Below are 13,499 nucleotides of genomic sequence, written 5' to 3'. Positions count from 1 at the left end.
ATAAATATTGTATATTGAGCGTCAGAAGTCGATGGGGTAAAAATTAAATAGCCATATTTGACAGCTGAGGAAATTGTATACGTACTTTGAATTATAATATTAATTACATTGCTTCACATATTCGATCTAGTTCTGCTGATAAGATATTACTAAAATGTAATTCTACGTACATTGATATAATAATGTATGAGCAGCATTGAATAGAATTAATTAATGATTCGATTCGTGCCTTATTTATGAATTTAATTAATATCAACACGTTTCGAAACATTCGTATTGACATTTAGATCAAAAGAGTTTTTCATTCGGATTAGCTTTCACACCGAAAAGGGAAAACAGAATTACACGTTTAATAATATAATAATATTTCGACTGATTAATTTGTTCGTTCTATTCTGTATTTAGTGTTTTTGATTAATTTTAATTTTAAACAATTTACACCCAGACAAGGAAATCATGCACTCTCTTAAAGACACTTTATCTTAACCTGTCAAAGAAACGAGTGGCAAATTCCAGGTACTTTTGCCGGAAGCGTATTATAAACTAAGCTGCTAAACGTCAATCTACCATCATTCGTAGAAAACGTTAAGAAAAGTTTAAATTGCTATGTCAAGATTTAGCGATATGTATAATTCCACTCAATGTCAATTTGTGCAAAATAATTGGATGTGAAAAGTCTAGCTTGAAAATGAATCAATATACAACACAATCAATCGTCTTATTTATATAGCTCGTAGCGCATATATTATTATTTTTTTAGGCATTTTCAGGTATACATTTCAATGCTATTTATATAACAGCATTTATATCGTAGGAAATATTTTTATTCCTCGCACTTTAGAACTTTCGCAAAGGAGGGTCGGTTGCATTATTTGGCAACCAGGCGAGAGATGCATGCAAGAAACTGCGCATTAAGTGATTATAAATGCATATTTGGAAGCCTTGCTGCATATATGTAGTATGTATATATACATTCTAAATGCTAATGGAATCTGTTTTCCGGTTGAAATTCAACACTCAAATGTGTTACAGAATCAGTGCGATGAAATACATGACTACCCACTTCACAATCAAAACAAAGTGAAATTCAAAATAGTGGGCCAAAACCTTTTCTAACGTATAAACATATTTTTGAAATAATTATTAAATATAAAAAGCAGAAAATTACATTGTTTTAATGTATCTTTATTGCAAAAAGAGTCAAAAATTCTATATACGTTTATTTTTGTTTTCGGTCGTGCAACAACCACAAATTAAAAATTATTGCATTGATAAAATTATTAAATGACATTATCATTATAATTTTAAAAATAAATTAATGCAAATATTGCGACTAAAAATAAATCATTAATTAAGGTGAAGGTGTAATTAAACTTTTGTCACTCTAAAGCGACAGCTGCAAATCGTATTATTACTTTATTTAGCTGTGATTTCATTTGCATTTTTATGAATACTAAGAAACACTCTCTGATAGTTTATGATTTTGACATTGATGATAAGAATAGAGAGCAAAGGATCTAAATTAAACCTCTTTGGAACTAGCGAAATATTTGTCAAAGCAAGGTATGTTACTTTCGTGGCTTTTTATGGTTTATCTGTGAGTTAAAAAGCTATTTAAATAAAAAAAGACACGTGTGTGTTAACCGTTAAATATTATTTTTAACGTTCTTACAACAAAGAATGACAATTTTACCGTCCCGTTAAAATTACATACCAAACACTCGACGCTCAATTTAACCGAGGCGTTTAACCACGTGACGGTATAATTAAATCGTTAATTTTGTAACGAAGTCATAATATTGTAACATATGCCATATTGTACATGTATTATTATCATGTTTAAGTGTAAACAGCAACCAAATATTTTAAAAAATAAAATAAAAATGGCACACGGATAGTTTCTCCGCATTGTAACATACGTAATTAGATTTTCAGCGTCGTGATTACGTAGAGTGAAACAAAATTGCGTACGTGATCGTAATTAAATATTAACACTAGCAGTGAAATTCACTCGCATGCGCCTACCTATAAGTATGTACGTTTCCGTGTTGTTCATCACGCCTTTTTGCTTAGTATAAATATAAAACAAAAATGGGTCTGCAAGACTTCCATATTTCACATCACGCTCGTTTTATTTTCAGTGCGAATAAATTGTTCACATTTAAGGGACTTTTGGTGTTTTTTGAAAACTGAAGAACAATTAAGTCTTACGCCATATTTTGCGGAAACGCAAGGTTTTTATTTTAAGACTTATTAAAGAAGAATCAGAACTTTAGCATATTTAATGCTCAAAAACTTTAATTGTTTTTTTTTATTAAAAACATCGATTTATTAATATTTTATATTAATTTAAAATATATGCAAATCAATTAATTTATAATAAATATTTAATTATCATTACAATAATAAAATATTTTAAAGCAATTGCCATAATACAATTTAACAAATAATTTTTCAACCACTCAAAATTAACATAAAAATAATACAATAAATGTGGCACTCACTCAAATCTGATAAGGTGATTGCTAGATTAGATTTTAACGAACCGAAACCCCACGTACTTACCAGGTACACATTTTTGAGTACTATTATTTTTTTGGACACATATCGTCTGATCCGGTTTTAATACATTTTTGTCGGACTTTGTCGGTTTTCGGTTTTAATACAAAAGTCGGACATCACTTTTTATAAAAAAAAAGAAAGAACTCGTAAAGTTGACGACAGGCGTTGCGTACTTAATGGTTGATGTTCTGCGTATAATGGGATTGTGATGTAACGGAAGTCACGAATGGTGTTTAATCGAGTGAGACAATATGGGGGTAAATGGACTTAGTACTGAGGATTTAACGTTATGTCCTGATATGGTTTTTATTGCTTGTTTTGTTTCATTTCTGTACTGACACGAAAATGTCTTTGTGTCTTTATCTTTCATTATCACCAAAGTAATTTCACGATTCTAATCACAAATCGTATTATTCTATTTTTTTATATGAGTAAAATCCATGACCTTTAATTTAACAAGCAATGACTTAACTTGTTCTAGCTATAATTACTAAAAAATCAGTAGGCGTATCGGTTTGTTTTAATCTTGTTTATGATATTATATATTTATAAAGCATTGTTTAAGTACATCTTATAAAACTTATGATGAAAGCTCTCTTGCTTGTCTTTTAAATGTTTTAAACAGACAACGCTTAATTACCGAACGATAATTATAAAAAAATTACATTAAAAATATAAAATGCAACATAATTATTTATTCAGTATTTTAATATGTTAAAAAAAATCAATACCTAATAGTTGGAATTCTATTTTTATTATCATAAATAATTAACATGTATGTAATACACATATACCAATTACACTTACTTGAACTTTGTTGTACAATAAAGCACAACATTGTTTTGGTGTGAAATGTTTTGAAAGCTATCTCTTTATTCTTTCGTCCTTTATGTATTCGCGTTGCTAATTTCTCATTGTTTAATTCGTTTCGGTGTTGTTGGAATGCGAGTTACTTTAACCGTCGAGGGAAAACCTGTAAAAGTTTTCGAAACTTGGTATTGTTCGCGAGTCTACAATTTTCTTGGGCAAAGGTTCTTAGATTCGGTGTGAAAACGCTTAAAACAAGACAGTTTCTTAAGCTTTTATTTACATCGTTCGATTTCGCGATTGTATAATAAGTTTAAAGTATTTCAACAACTTGAATATTCATTTGAAAGAATATTTTACTTATATATTTATCAGAAAATAGTAAATCTCTCAAAATCAACATACGAAAATTGCGGTCTTCTGTGCAATCTGCTGGAGCTCAAATTATATGTATTTGAGTGTTCTTTCTCTTTATTAGTGCAAATATCATTTGATATATTCATAATTTAGGACTTTAATTTAAAAACAGAGAATGTATTTTTATTTTAATTAAACTATAGTATTTAATTTGCTAGTCATATGCTAACTTTTTACCAGATGTTTAAGAATTTTTTTGTCTCTCAAAATGTGCTTAAAAATACTGTTTGTTTAAAAAGGATCTAGGTCCAAAAGTTTGCCTCAGTCAATTCTTGTTTTAATCTAAGATTACACATATTATTTTCCTAATTAATATTATCGTCTTCCTTAAATTGTATTACTTTGATTATTTAATTAATAACACGCAAATTGTATGATTTGTGAGTCTTAATATATTTTCATATCGTTTTATTATAAATTTGATATTGCATAAAGGATTCAGATAGTGACTAAAATGCAGCAGTTAAATCTGGTTGTTACTCTAAATTTGAAATAGTGTGGACTATACGGCCTGAGAATATATAGCCAAGAGGCCGCGGGTTCGAGCCACGGCATCAGACTTAAATTAAAATATATATAATATAATTAGTCGTGTTTTCTTTGCTGCTTAATGTTGCCATATAGTGAATTTCCAGCAATAAAATTGCGCTACCGCGGTGAACACGTTCGATTATCAAGCGTTTATAATAAGACTTTTCATAACTATATTACGAGTGAGAATCAAATAAAGCACAGCTAAACCGAATTTTGCCCAATAGGAGAGCGCAAAAAACAATTATCACTTCTCAGAAGTCAAAAATCCACGTCAAAAGCAATAAAATCGTGCCGTTGCCGTCGCAGTGGGAACGCTCGTTACCGAGCGTTCCCACTGCGACGGCGCCGACACGATTTTATTGCTTTTGACGTGAATTTTTACCTTCTGAGAAGTGATATTTGTTTTTGCGCTCTCCTTTTGACCAAAATTCGGTTTGAAAATACTTTGATCAGCCCTTTTAAATTATAAGTTCATAATAATATTGGTAAGGATAGCAATTTTAATGTAAAATCGAAATGCAGATAAACTGTGGAGCATTATATAAGATGCGATGTTTGTCTGAACTTATTCTTTTGTTTATTTTCCTCTGAGAAATGATTTGGCTTAGTTTATATTTTGGACTTGATCTAATGAAAGTTCTAAAACTATAACTTTCATTAGGTTCGGTTTGGGTTTAAACAGCAAATGGAGGTTTCGCAACTGTCAAATTGAGTTTCATAGACATTTTAGAGCAGCATATTAGCACCTATTAGTTAAATCATATTTTCACTAGTAGAAATATATATCTACTGGTGAAAATATATTTGGACTTAACTAATGAAAATATAACTTTACCAAAAATACACATTCACTGTAACATTTATACATCGGATGTAAATAAATAATTAAGTATGTTAATATATGTGTATATATTACTACATATAAAAATTAAATTAAATATATAATTTTACTAACACCTGCCATATAATTTATATTTTCACTGATAAAAATATTTATCTACTGGTAAAAATATATTCCAATATGATTTTACTGAAATGACATATTTTAAAAAATATTTTTGCGATAGATTCGACACTGTTTTTTCTAGATTTTTTTTATGAATAAACACATAAAACTGAATGTATTATTTATTTATTTTACTGCATTAAATCTAGTAGTCAGACTACCGATAATACAATCTATAAAAACATTAAATTTATTTAATTCAGCTGGTGCTGTTGTTGATTTTTCGTTATTTATTTGCTTCTTCCTTGGGTATTCAATCTGAATTTTTAGATCAAATACCTAAATTTACTGCTACTAATTTACATTCGTTGAATATTTTCCCTCGTGTGTAATATATTTTTAACGTTCAAAACGAAATAAAGTCAACAATAATTTTCAAACAAATTTTAACACAAACGGAGCCACGTCAAAAAACTACAATCTGTCCCTTTGAATAATAATGTTTATTGTGAATTTACTACATAGAAAATGTGTGCTTTTGATGGCAACGTTCCGTTCCTTTTATTTATTGTATAATATGTATAAAAAACGGCTAAAGGACCTTATACCTGAAATATATCAAGTGTAGTTTAGTTCAGATTCAATATTTGAGGTCAGTTTTTACATTTTTTATAAATATATTCTTATTATGATTTTTTCCAGAGTTGGGCCCCGGAAATTTGTCCTCTCTCCCCTTCCTCTCTTGGGAAGTTATATTATTTGTTAATAATTTTATACATAATTTTATATATTATTATAAAAAATAGTTTACTAAATGAGAATTGTAGGAGCCTTATCAGATTTTTTATTGAATGAATTTTAGCTGTTTTCAAATGGTTAGGAAATATACAAAATATAGACAGGCGTTAAATAAGTTTGTTAAGTAATGAATACAAATTCCAGGAAGGTGTTTAGTCAACGTGTTTTCTAATCTGACAGTTCCAGGACTGTTTTTATTTTTTAGGTTATTAATTACGTGTAATATTTATTTTTCGTAAACTTATTTTACCAATTAAATCCTGATTTAAGTTTTAGACATATATGTTTTAAGCAATGCTATGTCAATTATTATAATTATGTTTATTATTACTATTATGACTTGACAAGTTTACCCAATGCTTCATTTTGACATTGTAAAAACAATAATTATACGATTAAGAAAATAAAATAGTGTGCATCTAAAATAAATAAGCACCATCTCACATATTTTTTTAATTGTCAAATTAATCGATGTTAAACAAGAACCTGAACAGCCCTTTAAAATATATTTATCTAATTTTATATCTAGTAAATTATAGTTAATAGATGTTTAAGTTCAACGATGAAAATATTATTTTAAAAGTGACCTTACTTCTATATTTTTCACTTTTCTCATTTAAAATAGAAGCGATATAATATTTTAATAGAATATTTTACTTTTTCATATATATTTATTTTAAATACCCTTGTTTCATTTATATATATTTCAAAGGCAAATTACCACAACTTATTATATATAATATACATAGTATATTCCACAAGTTATTTGAGGATCTCTGTATTGTCACGCGCAAGCAGCAACCGTTTAAAATCTGCTTATCTTAAGCTGCTACAGGTGAACAGAGCGTTCCAGGTACCACATCGGAAATGTTTCCATTGTAGAGATATCTCTGGCGCCAGACATTTTAACTTGCGAATTAACCGCGGGCCTTGAACCGTCGTTTGAGGTGAACCTCCTCTAATGCCAATTATCCATCTAGTTTCAATGTCTCCAATGCTAGTGCTTGACCCTGACATGTGTGAGAAGCTGGCTAATGCTGTGTGTGCGAATTAGATCCGGATTAATTGGATAATAGGCGTCATACTGTTTGTCCGTTTAAATAATATACTACGTGTATCCATAGACGGTAAATTATATATAGAATAATCCAGGAAACAGGGGTCGAGTTCAATTCTGCCTGATGTATGGCTTCTGTCCGACGAGCTCGTAGGGCATCGGGTCGAAGGGTTCTACAACATAATAAGCCGAATAAAGGGTCTATGTATTAAAAGTATAAATTGTGAGAAGCACCTTCATTTTGGATTATATTGGCCGTAAAAATATTTTGCCGGCAGTTAAGTTATGTTTGGTGTCGCTCGGGGCTGAATAAGCAAATGTGGAATAAATAAATATTTTACAGGATACTATATCCACAACATGTTGACCTAAAAATATATTTATGTATATATATACTCTTTAAATCACACTGATATGTTTTTATATGTATATCTTAAATATTTTTATTTGGTCCCTTGTGTAGCAAATTGCCCGCGAACGTGTGCTACAAGATTTCACGTATATTTTATCAGAGCGAAAGTATTATTTTTTCGAGACAAGAAAATAAAACTAAAGACACTTAAAGCACTCGTGAGTTTATTTTATTACTTTGGTAAAAATGTATTTATAGGCATATTTTTAACATTATAAATCGCCAATATTGCTATAGTTTTTTTATTATGATTTCTGACGTTCTGTTTTCACCAATTTTAAAATCTCTGAATTTTGTTTATGCCTTTGATTCTCCAAAACATTAAAAAAATGTTATACCTGGGGGAAATAAAATTAGAATACGTAACATTTAATTTAATCGTATTGACTGTGTTATTATTATTGTTTATCACTGCGTTAAACGCCGTAGATCAAAATTTTATCTCCTTGGTTCTCCACGGTTGCATAGATTTTGTAAATGTAAGTCGTCTCAAGTGGCCATAGTATACTTGAGCTAAACTCAAAGCTAATCCGTTCTTGTAAAATGTTTACTCTCTACATCGAATACGAAATGATAGTGCTAAGCTAGCGATTCAATTTTTATTTATATATAAAAATTATGCGATTGCTATAATTTTGTGTTCATAATGCCTGCACTACACGTTTTGGAAGTTGGCCAAGGTTGTCCAAGAACCGCTCTAAAATCTCTCGGAAGTTGTCCGAGGTTACCGAGAACGGGAGGTAAAGTGGGGGTAATTCAGTCGACTCGGCCAGCTTCGAGCGCTTCCGAACATTGTCGGCGAAAGGACTGGAGTCAAAGGAACCGAAGTCGGAGCTGCTCTTTCGAGCGCAAGTGTGAGATACTTTCCCTTTCGCTCTCTCGGGTGTTAAGTGACGGGAGTGAGAGAGATAATGATATGGTGTTTCGCAAACTGAGATACAACGAGTAAATCGGTTCAATTTCAGTATGCGCGTAGGCGTCCTATGGTTAACGCGCATGTCGAGCGCTGCATCGTGGTCACGTGGTCAAGTTATAATATCACATGCTTATCGGGGATTTCAACAGACTCTTACTGACATCTTTGAATATTTTAGAGCACCAATATGAATTAATTATATTTTTGGTGGTATATTCTATTAACAGATATTGTTATTATATTTTTTTTATATGAAATAAATAATTAGTGGTACTTGATTTTGTTAAAAAAAATCATTTCGAATATCCTTATGTATTTTCTTAGATCGGTTTATATAAATGTCGCACTATAACGAATTCTTATTTAGAATCGATGGCGACAAATTCTAAGATAGTCACAGATGTGGTGTTCATATTCTGATAGTATCATTTTTATGCCTTATAGCATTTTGCAAAAGCCGACAAAGATTTTGCGTAAATTGAGTACTTACAACCGAAAAGTTTTCACTGATATTGTATTGGTGAGTGCCCACACAAACTTTTATAATTATCAGTAACGTAATTTTAATATTATGACAATTTAAAAATTGTGATTATTTTGCACATTTTTCGATCGCGCGCAAATATTCCGGCTGTACGTGACAGAAGCCGCCGTCCGGACGGCATATGAAATTTGCGACATTGTGGTCACTTACTCAAAGTCGTAGGTCTCGGCCGACTTCAGTTGTAACTTCGGTTCGGACTACTTCTAAAGAGTGTAGTGCAGGCATAAGCGTTTTGCGCATTTTTTATAACAATAGCCCTTGTTTTACAATCTGGGCTCGTTACTTCTAATAACCATTAAAGTATTAGGCAAAGCGACGTAATTACTTTTTTGAGAATAATGCATTGGCACATCTTGAAATGGTTTTAATGATTATTTTCATTAAGTAATATTGCAATATCTGAATTATTTACGTAAAACTTGTGCGAATAGGTTTTATTGTATTTTTGGCATAATGACTAGGCTCTCGCAATATCATTATAACTTAGGTCTAGAAAAATTGTTGAAAATATTTATTGATTTAATTACATTAAGAAATTATGCTAAATACGAGATAAAGAATAATTTTATTCCTGATACCCAAGAGAAGCAAAAGTGTCCGATATGGGAACTTTTAATTTCTAGTGATATGATTATTTTTTTCAATAAATACATATTTATTTTAATCTATAAATTAAAAATCGTAAATATTACCACATATCTAAATAAAAAATAAAAATTGTAGATATAATTTTTTTATGTAATAATATTATACATAATAAAGATATATTATTTTGTTAAACAATACTGTTAAAAAACATTAAATTAATAATCAACGTCCTTTAGCATTAGTTTTTTTTTATTTATATTATAACAATATGATTCAACAATTCTTAAAAAGCATATTCTTATTCATATAATATTCTTTTAAAAAATATATTATTATCATTATATTATATTAAATTCACTATGAAATATTGACGGTGGTGCTTAAACGGTGAAAATCAGTCGAGTGTGAGCTTTAAACTTAATTAAGTTAATTATCTATACCAATACGAGTTCAACTTATGACGTTAAATTAATATAATTTACCTTCTAAAATAGTTCTATCCTAATATTTTATTATGAACATTACTTAAAAAATATTATTTCTTAATGAAAAATATTTAATAATGAAAACCATGTCAGTATTGTTTTGCTTTTCAAAGTTTTTTAGTCTAAATTATATATAAGCACATTTAAATTGTCAGTAAATAAATTAAATACCAGCATAATAGCGGTTTGTATATATCATATACCTACTCATTACATTGTTGCGTTTATCTCAATAACTGTTCATTGCGGTTTCGCGTTGATGACATCTTAAATGTTGTTAGACGTAATGATGATCAAATCCGTATTCTCACCGATTGCTTATTGTGCAATTATTGCCGTAGTTAACTCTGCAGAGCTAACGGTTAACAATCAATTTCAAGCCATTTTGAATTTTATTGCTTAATTATAATATGATTCTGAAGGCTAGCCCCCACACATTGATGCATTTTAATGGGCAATAACATTTGACAATTTATGGAAATAAATCTGTTTTACCTTGCATAAATAATAATATTTAGTATGTTTTAAATACTTTCAAGGATTCGTTTTCATACATTTATTTTTTCTTAGAATTCGAACATCACTTTTAAGGCAATTTGTAGGGCAAAATAAAATGTATACATAGGTGAGTGCTATATCTACGTAGTTTACGTAAAAATATATTCACGTACATTATATAAAAAAACCTCTTAAAACTTTTCTCACATTTCAATCGATCAATACAAAGCACGCGAAGTCTTGAAAGTTTATTATGTGTAAAATATAAATACGTAATTTATTATTACCTGCACAGATAATAAATATATAATATTGATAAACTAAGTAAGAATACATTATGATGTAATTCACAAATATTTTTTAAATTAATATATCTAGTGTTTAGGAGCATTTACAATTTAAAGTTGCGCATTTGTATATATGTATGTAATTTATTTAATCAATAAGTTTCGCTGTAATGTCATAATCATGACCATTAAAGAGCTTTCTAAGATCGTTTTACTGTCGTGACGCTTCTTGAATTACTTTAATTTATATCAAACTATTAACTAACATGTCTTCTATATATCACTACAATTACTCAATTTAACGTAAATAAAATATTTTATAAAAGTACTTTAAAATTTTTTGTATACCATTATCACAGTAATAAAACTATATATATATACATATATCGGATAGAATCTCATTATATTGAATTTAAACGTGTTAGTAATAATATCTAAAATAAGTAAAAAAACTGGATAAAAATAAAAAGTGCTTTAACTAACAAACTAAACAAACCCTAAATAAAGACTCCAATCCGAATAATGTTCTCACGTTCTTAAACTATTCGTCATGTAAATATTTGTTCTACTATTTGTAAATTATTCATATATATTTGATATGTTAAATATTGATTTTGATTTGCTATGTCAAACATTTTACTGTTGAAGTTTTTAATACATAAATAATATTTATTATCATAATTATCTACTTGAACTAAATATTATTGTATAGAAATACTTCTAGCCGATTAATTATAACATATTTTAATAGTTTTCTATGTAAACTTATACTAGAAAGCGAGAAAATTTAACAAAAATCTTATGACGACAATAAATGCTTAGAACTAATGTTTTTGTATTTTATTTAATATTAAAGAGACAATACATATAACTTTAAAAATGCGAACAAAATATCTACAATTTGGTTATTCAGAATTAATCGATCTATGCAGACGAATTTAGATTTTTGTATATGTATTTTTGCAAGGAATATTTTGTTAGGAGTTTTTGAGGAATCAGTCGCGGTGTGTATTTAAAATGGCTTTGTATCTTTATAAGGGCTAAGTTAATTTATTGATCCGTTTATTCTGTAGGAACAAAGAAGCTGCTGCTAAAATTTATTTGAAAGATAAAATCAATGATGTTTTTAAAATACGTCAAGCACTAGAAAAAATACCGGTTTGTGCGTAAAGCATGTGCGATAGACAATGCGTCTATTCTGCGTAAAAATTGCTATTGCAGTCTACCTATTGCATTATCGATCTTTGAAAAATTCACTTTACAGCTTTACTTTAAAGTATAAACATATTTTATTGCTTGAATAATTAGGCGATGCAATTATCCCCCCAACATCCACATCCGTGATTCGCTAGAGATGTTTCAAATCAAGAGGAATATAACTCAACACTATTTCTCTGTAATAATTTGTACCTCTTCGGCTTAAAAACGAGAAACTTTAAATATATGTTATTCTTTATGAGTTTAAGTAGCTTAATAATTGCGACATTTTTAAAACCTAATGTGTACGACCTAGCTCGATTTGAATTAATCGTCACATATCAATCTACGAAATTAAGAAAATGATGATCGATCGCAATTTTAGTAATATAATAATTATTTATTCCAGACATGGTATAACTGTTCATATGGGATTCGAACCCAAGTATTTTGGGTATAAATCACTAATTTACCATTGGTTTATTGTGCTGGGCAAAGTTAATGCAAGATGATTTATCTTAATCATAATTTGCTCTCTGTCGTAATATACAAAATTATTTATGTATTTAATTGTGCATATTCATTTTTGTCAACTTTTTGACGCGTGATTTTAAAGCGTACTTTTTTTCATACGGTGGTTACAAATTGTTAATTTGTTTTGTAAAAAGAAACCTTATTGATTTTTAAAATATTTTGGGATATCTCTTTCGTTCAAAAAATACAACAAAATATATTTATGAATTATTTACAATTGATGAGACTGAACTGTAAAGTTAATAAAAATTCTCTTTATTAAGCGAGTATTAATTTTTTCACGGATTGGATGTCATAAAAAAACAGGTGCGTTTGAATCAAGAAACTTATTCATAGACTCATTGAGGTTTACAGGGATTGTGTTAAATCGTAAGTAAATATATATTTTAAAGTCAATTCTAAAATATAGATTTTGTATATTTACTCTCAGAATATCCACGGAAAAATGTTTGAACAATTCATTGATTTTCTATTATTTACTTATATACTTGTAGTAATAAAGCATTGGAACGATAACTCACTCACTCATATAATTCACCCACTCAAAAGCGTAATTGAACAATAGAGCCTAAAATACAGAATCATACGGGTAGGTTTGCAAAATTATTCCACATATACAAATTTTAAAATAGAATGTTCACATTTCATTGTATAAACGTAATAAATAAAAATGTTAAAGTAAATAGTAAAAAGTTCTGTGTTTTCGCGTTATATTATTATATTTAATGTTCACCTCTTAACGTATAAAATCTGTATATTTTATTTTTTATTTTTAATATATATAGTAATATATAGCGACCCATCACATTTTAATTTTTTTTTTTTTATTTAAAAACCCTTTTATTATTTTGATGAAATTTTGCATAATCTAACGCACCCTTTGACAAATTGCAGCTCAAAACTATGCACAATTAAAA

At 28.8% G+C, this 13,499-nt stretch overlaps 1 protein-coding gene across 1 annotated transcript in view; it reads left to right on the top strand.

Moving 5' to 3' along the window:
- The window catches only part of LOC148235745 (uncharacterized), a 129,646-nt gene that overhangs the window by 18,470 nt on the left and 97,677 nt on the right, over positions 1-13,499 (top strand). The gene's annotated exons all lie outside the window — the stretch shown is intronic.

Source organism: Plectrocnemia conspersa, unplaced genomic scaffold (assembly GCF_051122295.1).
Source record: "Plectrocnemia conspersa isolate PC_06_02 unplaced genomic scaffold, ASM5112229v1 ptg000004l, whole genome shotgun sequence".
NCBI lineage: Eukaryota > Metazoa > Arthropoda > Insecta > Trichoptera > Polycentropodidae > Plectrocnemia > Plectrocnemia conspersa.
This window is presented reverse-complemented; position numbering and strand designations above follow the sequence as displayed.